The following is a 13,413-nucleotide window of genomic DNA, read 5'->3' on the forward strand; positions in this document are numbered from 1 at the left end:
ATATTTCATGCTTTGAAGACCTATGGAAAAACAAAATTTCCAGAAGAATAGTTATAGTTTTGCATAGCAATAATTGATTTTATTTTTAAAAAAGTATTACTTATATTACTCTGTATATGTTAAAGTAAGCAAAAACAAACATGGGATGGATCAAAATGGGAGTGTTGATTGATAGGGTGGGATTTTATTCTGTTATCATATCAGCAGTTGCTTGTATATTTTATGACTATCAGTCTCTAATAGGGCAGGCAGATCTATTTTTTGAGTATTCACAATTTGTATAAGTTCTATCTGTGCTAATTGAATAAAGTACTGATCATCTCCTTTTGACTGAGTGACTGATTGTGGTCTGAGATTTATTAGCACTGTGGAAGATGAATCTAATTTTATTAATTATGTTTAATCTGATCTACAGTCCTGAAAATGGAAATGTGTGTATTTTCAAAATTTGTGTACATCCTTGCCTGCAGACACATTAGTTTTTACACATGAGTTTTAAATTGAAATTGAAATATGGAATTATGTATATTTTGGTACTTTAAACATTTATTTACTTTTGTGTGTATGATGTATATGTGAGTGTGGATGTACATGTGCCCTGATATGTGTGTGTAGTTCAGAAGACGATAGCTTTTTAGGAATCTTTCTCTCCTTCTACCATGTGGGTTTTAGGGGATCGAACTCAGGTTGGCAGCAAGCACCCTTAGCTATGGAGTAATCTCACTGGCCCAAATTGTATATATTTATGTATGGACAATATATATACATGGAAATACATATATATGCACATATATATGTATATATGTATAGTGTGTGCATTAAAATACATAGCAAATAACAGGATGTTTTGATGTCTGTAGATCCCACGCAATGTTTAAGTCAGATTAAGCACATCCATCTCATCAAATATTTATCATTTATTTATGGTGAAAACATTCAACATATATTTTATTCTAGCTTTTAGAAATATGTAGCACATTCTCCTTATCTATAGTCACTCTACTGTGCCGTCCCATACCAGAATTTCTTGTTTGTATCCAACTATTGCAGCCAACATTGCTCAGTCTTCCTCCTCCCACTCCCTTCCTGCTACTGTAGTAACAAGTATTCTACCCTCAACAACTACTTCTTTTTTTTTTTTCAGTATGTAGACCAGGCTGGCCTTGAACTCACAAAGATCCACCTGCCTCTGCCTCCCAAGTGCTGGGATTAAAGACATGCGCTACATGCCCGGCTTTCTTTTTTTTTAATATTTTATTTATTATTTTTATTTTATGTGTATGTGTATATTGCCTGCACGTAGGTAAGTGCACCCGTGTCGTGCAATGCCTGTGGAGGACAGAAGAGGCTGTCAGATCTCCTGGAACTAGAGTTACAGACAGTTGTTAGCTGCCATGTGGGTGCTGGGATTCGAACCCTGGTCTTCTGCAAGAACAACCAGTGTTCTTAACCACTGAGCCATCTCTCTAGCTCCTCAACTTCTTTTTCTTGTGTGGTACTAGGGATTGAACCCAGGGCCTTGAATATACTAGGCGAGTGCCATACCACTGAGCTACCTCCCCTCTGCTCTATACCAACCTCTGTGAGATCAATTTATTTACATTCCAATTATGTGTGACATCACATGGTACTTGACTTAGTTGTCTGGCTTATTTCACTTTATATAATGTTCTCCCATTCTATTTTTGTTGTCACAAATGACAGGATTTCATTTTTATAGTTTAATATGCCATTGTGTGTATGTATTACATTTTGTCATACAGCAATTGATAAGTACTTGGATGTTTCTATATCATTGCTAGTGTTAATAGTACTGCAATGAGCATGGAAGTGCAAGGTCCCTTCAACACTGCAATTTCATTTTCTCTCAATATAGAATTGTTTTTATTTCTGGATAGCCTCTGTCACAATTCTAAATGATACTAGTGATTATGCATTTATGGTTTTTTATTTATATATTTAATTTTAAATTTTCTATTGCACTTTTGTAATTTCATACAACAGTTTTAAATCAAATTTATAGCCCTCCCCCATGATTTATTTATTTTGATATGTGTGAGTATTTTGCCTATATGTATATGAGTGTACCCATGTCATGCTATGCCCACAAAGGCTAGAAGAAGGTGTTGGATCCCCTGGAACTAGAGTTAGGAATGGTTGTTAGCCATCCATATGCAGTGTTGTATGTGGGTGTTGAGAATCAAACCTGGGTCTTCTGAAAGAGCAGCCACTGTTCTTAATCACTGAGCCGTCTCTCCAGTCCCAATGATTATACATTTATAAATGAAAATAATATTTGAAAGTCCTTCTCCCATTGCTTTCACTTAAAGTTGTAGCAAGAATCTCTACCTTGATCTGCTTCCAGTGTTGCTCCTTGGATACAGACTTTAAGATGACTAACTGTATTCAGAAGGTTTATTAGGGAGTGCTCTTAAGTAGTGAGGAATGGAAGTAAGGCAGACAGATTGTAAGGTTGCTCTCCTTCAACCCATATCTTGCTCTTCACACCTTCATGTGATTCCCTCTGCCCGGGTGAGCATAAGACTTGTGTAACTTGCTCCTAATGAATATAGCACATCAAAGGTACTCCTGAAATCACTGTGCATTATATATGTCTATCTTATTAGTAGACTTGTTCTAGAGATTCTCTATACTGGCTTGATTCAGTAAGTGGTTATGTTGGGAAAGCCCGTGTAGAAGTAACTGTGATAAAGTTTAAGAATTGCTCACTGCCAAGTTGCTTCCAGCCAACAACCAACAAGAGATAAATTCTGGCAATAAATGGGTGATATTTTTAAATTGAAGTTATGTGTATTTCATACAGAATATCTTAGTCATCTTCGCATCCCCTTCCCCATTGGCACACTCCCATAGCTCCCCCACTGGATTTCATGCAGTCTGTCATTGATGTTAAGGCCTATAGAGTCAATTCAGTGTCTCCAAATGTCTGTTGGTGGAAATTCCTCCACGAAGATCTAGGCAACCTATTTAGAGTCCCTCCCTTTAAGAAGATCAGCTGTTCCTCCCCTAGCAGTAATCAGCTGCCAATAGTTCTTCAGCTGTGATTGGGTCCGGTTGACCATTCCCACTGTTCTATGGTAGGTTTTTGTCTGCTTGGATTTGCCTAGGTCTTGTGCATGTTGACACCATTGCTGTAGGTTCATATGAGCAAGGTCCCAGGAGCCTGTAAGGTTCTATTTCCATATGGTCATGTACCTCCTCCCCTGACTCTTACAATCTTTCCGCATCATCTTCTGCAATGGTCTCTGAGCCCTGGATGCATGAAGTTTAATATAAGAGACCTGTCCAAGGACCCACACTCTGCAGACTCTTATTACCTATGCTTTGGACTTCTGTGTCCTTTTGAGTTCATGGACCTCGGTTACGTGAGTGACCTTTATTGATGAGAGTTGAGAGATGCATTGGTATTCTTTCTGCCCCTTGTTCTACTATGTTACATGAGCCTTAGGTGTAGCGGTTCCATTGTAGATGTATCACCTGGGATTGGGCATTTTACAGACAATTTCTTGTATGATCAGTTGTTGAACTCTGTAATAGTCTCCATCTTTTGCAAAAGAAGCTTCTTTGATGAGAGGTGACTGGCATACTTGTCTGTATTATGTTCCGTATTTAGCATATAGTAAGAAATTACATTTGTCAAGGGATATGACATCCTTGGGTTTTCTCTAAGATCTATGACCTCTCCACGCATGTGTATTTGGCTATGTTTATAGTTCCTACTGCTAAAAATAGGACATACTTCAGACACAGGATTTGGAACAATGGAGCTGGAACTGATTGGGAAGCCACCTCCCTGAACACTAACTCTTACAGTTTTGGAGAGCATTATGCAAGTGGCTAAGGGAGACCATCAATCAATGGTCCAACCCTAGCTTTAAGGCCCAATAATAACAACGACTGGTACAGCAAACTATATTGGAACAGTAGTGGTATTTTTATCTTGGAGGAAATCAACAGCTACTTAATAGGGTTTAAAGCCCATTCAAGGAGAAGAAACTCATGTGGGTTGAGATTTCTTTCCTTCATCTATATGTCCTAACACAAATGTAATTGTTCAATTATTTGTAGACTCATCAGAGGATCATGTACACTGTGCCTGGACTCCTAACTAACCATGGACACAGTGAGATGATAAACGTGTATTGTTTTAAGCCATTGTAGTAATGTGCTATGTAGAAATAGGTAATTAATCGAGTAGGGTTAAGTAAAGAGAGAAGTAACCAGCAACATAATTACAAGAGAGGAGAGGAGACATTGGTCTTCACCCAGCACAGGAGCTTGAGTTGTCTTTGACTGAGATAAGAGGGGAAGGGGAAGGCTGTTTCATCTCCACACATTGTCATATTATGGCTATAGGTACATTCCAGAAGAGGATACAACTCCTATTGAGGGACCTGGCAGTGAGCTTTCAGCAGACAATATTCCTGGAATCTTGGGATTGGTGCACTGATCATAAAGAAGGGGCCTGGATCCTTCCAGAGTATCTGTTTGTTGCAATGGAGTTTGAATGAATGCCCCAAATACAAACCCAGTTTTGGTAGTTCCTAGTATAGATATTTGGAAATGGCTTCCTATTTTATTTAGAATAACTCCTGACTTCTTAACAACAGGTCTGATGAAATTTTAATCCTCCTACCTCCACTTTTCTCTAATGCCATTTATTATCCTGCTTTTATCTATATTTCCTTTTTCCCCGTCTCCATTTATTTCATCCAATAATTCATGGATCTCTCCTATTCAGGCCTTAACAGAAGTTGTTTCCTCTACCCTACCTCTGTCCACCTGTCCAGTTTATCCTTAAGGGTTTTCTCAAACTTCTTATTTCAGGGAGGTTTTTTTTTGTTTGTTTTTTAACTTAAAAAAAATTTTTTTGGTGTTTTTGAGACAGGGTCTCCCTGTAGCCCCAGCTGTCCTGGGACTCACTATGTAGACCAAGCTGGCCTTGAACTCATAGAGATCCACCTGCCTCTGCCTCCCAAGTGCTGGGATTAAAGGCTTTAGTACATCACCACGCCCGGCTTAACTTAAAAATTTTTTATTGAGAATTTCATAAATGTGTATAAGGTGTTTTGATCAAATCCACACACACTCCCTCCCCTGAAACTCCTCCCACATCTTCCCATCACTTTTTTCCTGACAACTTTGTGTATGCTTTCTTTTTTTTAATGGAGCCTTTTGCTACTCTAACATTTCCCCCCTCTGAAGAGGTAACCCTAAAATCTTTTACGGATTAGATAAGAGCTCCTAAATACTTTTGACACTTTTGGCCTCTGGAACAGAGTATGTTGCTAAGAGGCCAAAGGACATTTTGACTTTTAGCCCAGAAACTGGCTACTTTTCTTTGGGGTCTTTTTACCCTGACTGCCTAGCCAATTCCTACCTCCTATTCTTATCACACCATCCCCTGAAGAGGTTACCCAAATTGCTGATAGGGAATTGAGACACAGGCCACTCTGTTTTCTTCCGTGCTGAGCAGGGATGCAGGGTGAGGCAATTAGGGTACCCCTTCAGTGGGTCTATCTAAAAGACTCCCAAATTGATTGCATAACTCTTAACTGTAGGGAGAAAAGAAAGTCCTTGATTGGTGCCTAGGAGATGTGAAGGAGAGGTAAAGCAAGAGTAGTTAGCATTACAAGTTCTAGACAGGGAACCAGAAAAAGGTCAGAACAGGGCAAATTTCAAATGTTCATATGAGAGTCCATTTTTGAACTGCATGGTTACATGTTCCTATAGTTCCCAGGTAATTACATTTATCTCCTTGCACTGTAATTGCATTATTCAAAATATTTTTGTGGAGAAAGGGGACCACAAAGCTGAGTGCTTCAGGGCTCACAAGTCCTATTGTAGACTTGTCTTCATCACTATTTTTTGTAACTTACTTCATTTTGCTCCCTAATCTCCAACAAGATGGAATTAATCGTTGTTTTGTAACCTCACTGTATCTATACACATTTTAATTATAATAATTATAACATTTCTTCTTCATTCATTTATTTGTTTGCATGTATGTATCTTCACACCAGGTAGAATATGAAAATTCAACTTTCATGTCACTTAGTCTACCTCTTCCCATCAACTACTTTCTCTTTCCTCCTTTCTTCTTCTCTTCCTTTATTTTACAATGGTAAGCAAAACCAAGGAAAGTCCCCTACCATCATAGACGTAAAAACTCGACATATTCAGGGCTTGACAAATGTGTTCTAATCAACCAGCTTGTGAGTTATCACAAGCTCACACACAGCCTTACCCTTTCCAAAAGCAAAGCCTGTCCATCTCTGCAAATTTAGGAATTTGAATGTGTGGGTGCAGATCTTTTCACATGGACACACTATTTTGTACTGAAAACCATATACTCCTTTTCAACTTTTTGAAGAATTATTTATTGGTGTTGTGCATCTGTTTGTGTATGTTTGTGTGTGAATGTGATGTATGCGTGTGAAGTATATGTACACGTGTGTGGGTGTGTGTGCCTGTGTGCACATGTTCACAAAGGACAAAGGAGTACATTGGGTGTCCTGCTCCATTGCTCTTCAGTGTATGTGTTTGATAAAAGGCTTCTCACTGAATCTGTAGCTAGACTGGTGGTCAGCAAGTCCCATTAATTCTCCTGTCCCCATCCCTTGCAGCACTGGGTTTATAGGTGCACGGCCATGCCTCACTGTTTGCATGGATTCTAACTCAGTTCCTTATGCTTGCACTGCAAATGCTTGTATCCCCTGAGCCATCTCTCGAGCCACACAAACCATATACTCTAATATGACTAATTTTTAGGAAAGGAATGAAATTTGATCTTTTGGTTGGCAAGATATGGTTTATATCTTTTTAAAAATATTTTATTCATTATTTTAAGCATGAGTGTATTGCTTGCATGTGTGTAAGTGCACCCGTGTCATGGAGTACCTGCAGAGGCCAGAAAAGGGTGTCGGATCCCCTGGAACTGGGGTTGTGATGGTTGCTATCCACCATGTGGGTGCTGGAATCGAACTTGGGTCCTCTGCAAGAGCAGTCAGTGCTCTTAACCACTAAGCCATCTCTGTAGTCCACAACTTTATATCTTACACCTTCTTGAGTTGTATACTTCAGGAGAATAGTGTGGCTTTACATATGGAAGTCTTCAATGGTGAAACATAACCTGAATTTATACATTCGCAATAAGGCGTATATTGTTCTTCATTGGGGTGGGGTTGGGATATTACAGTGGTTTGTCATCCTTCAAAGGATTACAGAACACAACAGATAAACAGCACATATAAGGTATTAAAATGTTATGGGACAGTTATTAGGATAATGTTCTAAAATGTCTCAATTATGGTAAAAGGTTAAGTAATACCAGTATCACTTATGGCTTTTATTTTGAAGGCATGAGATGAACCCATTTTGGTCACGATCTCATTTTCTTAACTGTTTATTCTGACAGGGAGGGTTTACTCCCACTGGGAAAGGTCTGCTTCACTAAACATCCTTGTTTGGGAGCTTTTTTACACTAACAGAGATGTGCTGTAACCTTGACAATCACTATAACAGCAAAATGGAGCATATGCCTCCTGCCTTTGACAAACACTCTGGGTAAGAGAACAGTCAATCATCAACCACACTTCTCTTTTTTTAGTTAGTGATCATGTAATGTGCCATGAGGGAGCCCATTGCCAGAGAATATGTACTGGAAACAAAATGTTGTAAAGCAAGTGGAAATATAGCTGTTGTTCCACTCTCTAAGTCCTTAACAAAACTACTCAGTAAAACTGGGAAAACAGAGCACCTGAAAACCAAGTCAGTATGGAAAAAATTAACTGGGATCATGACAGCTGGTCTTGTTTCACACAACAAATGTAAATGCTGATATCTTGGTTTTTGAAAATATTGTTTTATCAACGATGTTTTCCACAAGAACTAACCAATGCAAACCATCATAAAAGGAAACAGGGGGGCTAGGGTGTACCTCAGTGTATGAGGTTGTGAGTTCCAGCCTCAGGACCACACATAGCAGACACACACACACACACACACACACACACACACACACACACACACACACACTCAGTGAATTCATGTATTTAGAATGATAAATATGATAATTATCATATTTCAGATATGAATAATGTGAAATAAGCTTATTTATTTCATTTATAAGTAAATAACAAGGAATAGGAGCAAACATAGGTTTGGAACCAAAAATAGTAAAAAGAAACTCAGAGTCCAAATTGCCAAGCTTTGTTTAAAAATTCATGAGGCTCCTTAACATATTTTCTTTCATATTTTATATTTTGTGATCTCACAGGAGCAAATACAAATAATTATTTTCTACTTTCTTTCCTCTTTTATTCATTTATTCTTTGCTTCCTTAAAATATATTGAATGCTTAACATTCTTCATGATATCATCCTAGACTCAAGAAATACAAACACAGAATGGTATGAAGACCTTTACTAGACACCGAAAAGTACGTGTAGAAGTTAGTTGCAGTGTTTGGTGTCTCTGGTCTCAACTATTCAGGAAGCCGAGGTGGGAGGATTACTTGAGCCCAGGAGTTCAAGGACAGCGTGCACAACATAACAAGACCTCTTTTTTAGTCTGTCAGGTCCATATTTGTCTTCACTGCTGTCCACTTTCTCTTCAACTCTGCTGATTTCCGTTCTGCATTCTGAGGAAGCTGCTCCCTCAAAGGTCAGTAAAGTTCTGTTTGTTAAGGTCGCAGCTTCCGGACTGTCTGTGAAGCATTTGACAGCACAGGGCACCCTTGGATTCTGGAATATGTTTTTTCCTCTTACTTTTCTTTTTTTCTATGACCATTTCTAAAGAAATCAGAGAATAAGTGAAAGAAAAAGAACAGGTGAATGAACAATTATTTACGTGGTGATGTAGAATGAAGGCATCGACAACAACAAAAAAACTGTTAATGCTGAGGGAGAGGAATCAGTTTTTTCCAGAGATGAGCTCCCTGACAGGTTATCTAATCCACAGTGTTCAGCCCTAAACATACGTACACATGAGCACCACTAAATGAACTCAGTGCATCACATATGAATGTATGTATGCATATATAACAATCACAGTGAAGAACAGATCGAGAAAATGAGAGAGAGTGATGGGGGGGGACATGGGAGGAGTTGGAGGGGGACTGAGAGGGGCAGAAATGATACACATACAATCCTCATGCATGAAATTCTCAAAACAATTATTTTAAATATTCTTAGAGTTACTGTTCTGTCTTCAAGCCACAACCAGCTTGTTTACTACTCAGAGAAGTTTTGGAGTAAAAGACAAAGTGTGCAGCTAGACACTGCATATTAATGACTAGTTACTTGGCATAGTGGTCAAGGGCACCAGAGTTATAGGATTACATACTCACAATCCTTCATCTGCAACTCCCCAAATATATAAATCTCTAAAATCAGTTGAGGTGGGGGGGGGGCTGGAGATATGGCTCACTGGTTAAGAGCACTGATTTCTCTAAGTTAGGTTCCCAACACCCACCTGACAGCTAACAGCACTGCAACTCCAATTCCAAGGGAACTGTTGTCCTTTTCTGGCCTGCCCTGCTATTACATGACATGGATGCACTTAGATACCTATAAACAAAACACTCGCACACATAAAATAAATAAATAAAAATTACAAATCTGGCAGTGACATGACCCAAATAGCTACACTACATTTCTTTTTTACTATATCTTTTTGGTTTTATTCATTGTACTTAACGAGAACCTCATCCTATTGAATGCAGAGACATTCAAGGGTTTGGGGATTGGATATGACCCAGATTCCACTGGGAGTGAATGAATTTGTGGTAAATGTTATGTGTTACCTATATTTCCTCAATTCTAACTACCATTTTCTAACTGGGAATCTCTAGCTAAACAGGGTTTCAAAAGAGTGGAGAGGAGGCAATCAATAACAAACTTGTCCCAAACTTGATATAAGCAGACTGTCTTAGAGAAGGAACACTTGTTTTATGTGTCTTTAGGATTATTACAAAATGTAAGAAAGTAATGAAAAACAGCAAAATGAGTCAATAAAGTCAATAGTGAGACTATTCAGTTTAGGCTATTAAGAAGGAATAAAAATGTTTATGTAAAGGAAATATTTTTACTATATGAATATATATTCAGATGTATGATAGTTGAATTCCAGAAATAGGATAACCCATCATCTGGTATGAATAGACAGATCTTTTCCCCATATAGATGGTGGGAAGGAACATACATAAAATATCTATTTGAATTTTCAGTATAAAGAAATTAAAACAAAGCACCATAAAACTGTGCTATTGTAATTGGAAAGAAAAAAGTGAGATATGTCCTATCTAGATACTGTAACCCTAATCCCTAACCTCTAACTTCTAACCCTAACCCCAACCCTAAAACCTAACCCTAACCTTAACCCTAACCTAGATTGGTATCTATAAAGATAGATAAGTTCAAATCATTTCGGAATTATCTTTTACCTCTCTAGATTACCATGTTTTAGAAATCTCTCTCTCTCTCTCTCTCTCTCTCTCTCTCTCTCTCTCTCCCCTTTATCTTACTGAGATTTGAACCCAGGCCTTTCACAGGGTGGTCAAATTCTTCAGCTCTTCTTTTTACTTTTCATTTTGAGGCAGGTCTCACTAAGTTCCTCAGGAAGGCCTTGAACTCCTTATGTAGCCCAGGCAGTCCTTGCACTTGTGATCCTCCTGCTGTAGCCTCCAGAATAGCTTGACTAACAGGCTTGTGTCACCATATTCAGCTAAGTTGCCATTTATATAGTTTTTGACCAACTGTATTGGTTTTGTGACCAATTTCTTCTTTCCTTTTCTATTTCCATATTCCAGCCTCTAACAACCATCATTTCCATTTTTACATTTATTGAATAAATTGGCTTCCCAACCAATCCAATTTGAAATATACAGTAAATGAACAAATTGCTTTGTTGTTAAATATTCAATATGGAAAAATGTCGCATCAGGTCAAATTCTAAAGACACCTCAACTCTTTTGCATTGACTTGCTTGCCAGGTACCTGGGGATGAATCACTGCCTTATCCATTCATTGCTTGTGCCGCTTATAAACCAGATTTCAAAGGTTGCTGGGAGGAGGACAGGGTCATACACCAGCAGTGGAACAATTCTTTCATATAGTAAGTCTTTTGGGTTTCCGTGTGGGACAATTACTGATGACCGAACTCGTTCTTTTAACTACTCAAGAAAATTTAAACCAATGAACGAAGGACTTAGAATCTACCGACTCACAAAAGCGGCAAATGTTTGCCAAGGTTAATATCGTCACCATCGTTTTGAATGACTGGGACCTATGTTTAATTCCTATCACATATTATGTTTGCTTGCTGGATTATCATCTGTGCAGCTACAATGGGAGAAAACCAAGGTCTACATTAAAATGACTGAAGAAAGTAGTGCTTTGACAAGCATATTCCAGTAGGTTAGCAAATTAAATGCTGCCTATGAAACTTCATTGAGGAGTTACCAGAGTTCGTTTTTTTTTCAGGGCTGGATAGAAGGTGTGAAGGGTAAGAAATCGGTGTACTTGACAATTCTTCCCGAGTTTTGTCATTTTTTATGTGTTTTGAAGTGAAATAGGCTTTTAATCTATGTATTCCCTTTTTACCACCTTTCTAGCAGATTTCAATATCTTTCTGATTGGGAAGTTATTTGACCTTTATGATTTTGTCATTGTTGGGGCTGGAGAGATGCCTTAGTGTTTAAGAACCTCTTGCACAGGACCCAGGTTTGAATCTCAGTACCCACATGGTGGCTAACAATTGTCTGTAACTGCAGTTCCAGGGGATCAGGCATCCTTCTGACCTCTGTCAGCATTGCATGGCATGGGTGCACTTACATACATGCAAGCAATACACACACACACACACACACACACAAATAAATATATCAAAAACATTTAAAAATATTTTGTCATTTTTGATATGAATACTTGTATCATGAAAAATTCCCTAAACAAACCTCTTTTCTTTATTTTGTGGATTCAAGTTGAGCTGTTTCATAAAAATCATATAATATAAAATGTTTCATATATAAATCATATAAAATGTTATTCACTGGTCTTATGTATTCATTATGACCCTTTTACTTTTAAAAATATTTTATTTTTATGTTATGTGTATGAGTGTTTTGCCTGCATGTATGTACGTGCTCCACATATGTGCAGTGCCTGCAGAGACCAGAAGAGGATGGTGGATTCCCTGGAACTGGAGGTACAGATGACTGTTAGCTACTATCTAGATGGGAACTGAATCTGGATCCTCTAGAAGAACAACAAGCGCTCTTAACTGTTGAGCCATCTCTCCAACCCCTATTTTAATTTGATAATATTTATTTATTCTTTGAAAATTTCACACCTTTATACCATGTATTTTTATCATATCCATTTTCCTAGTGCCCTCCACCCCATCACTTTCCAAACTTCAAGTCCTTGTTTTTCTGTTCTTTTTTGTTTGTTTTGTTTGTTCTTAATAATCCCTTAAGTCCAATTAGTGATGCCCATATGGGTATGAATGTGGGACCATCCACTGGGGTACAGTCAACCTGCCAGCAGCCACATTCTCAAAAGATGGTGACTCTCCCTCCCTCAGCAGCCATCAATGGCTAATAGCCTCTTTGCCAAGGGTGAGGCCTCGAAGGCCCTTCATTTTCACCATTTTTCATTATTTGTTTTGTTCAATTCACAAAACAGCCTTTGAGGGTAAATAAGTAAGTATTACTAATTTTGCTTAACACAAGAAGGAAATGGAGGTGAAGTGGATTTAAGTATCTTGCCCCAAGTAACACAGATTTAAAAATGTTCATAGGTTATGTTGGAGGATTGGTAGTGATTATGTGTATGTTGTATGCATATGGCTGTGCATATACATGTTGGAAGTCAGTGAAGGACATCAGGTGTCCTGCTCTTTCACTGTCCACCTTATTCCCGTCAGACAGGGTCTCTCACTTAACTGGAGCTTATTGTTTATTCAGCTAGGCTGCCCTACCAGCAAGCTGCAGTGATCCTCCTGTCTCTGTATCACTCCCCACACCCAGCACTGGAATTACAGATGCATGTAACCACACTCAGCTTCTATGTGGGTGCTTCGATTCAAACCTAAGTCCTCATGCTTGTGCAGCAAGCATTTTACCAACTGAACTATCTCCCTAGTCCATGCTTTATTTTTAAAATATGCATTCAGTGTGTATGTGTGTGTGTGTGTGTGTGTTTGTGTGTGTACATGGACCATGGTACATATGTGGAGGTCAGAGGACAATTTGTGGAAGTCAGTTCTCTCCTTCCACTATGTGTAAGTTCATCAGACTTGGCAGCAAAAGCCTTTATCCCCTGAGTCATTTTGCTGGACCTGGTTTTAGTGTTTTGAGATAAGGTCTCATGTAGCCCAAGCTAGCTTTGA

Source organism: Nannospalax galili, unplaced genomic scaffold (assembly GCF_000622305.1).
Source record: "Nannospalax galili isolate Female #2095 unplaced genomic scaffold, S.galili_v1.0 scaffold521, whole genome shotgun sequence".
Classification (NCBI taxonomy): Eukaryota; Metazoa; Chordata; class Mammalia; order Rodentia; family Spalacidae; genus Nannospalax; species Nannospalax galili.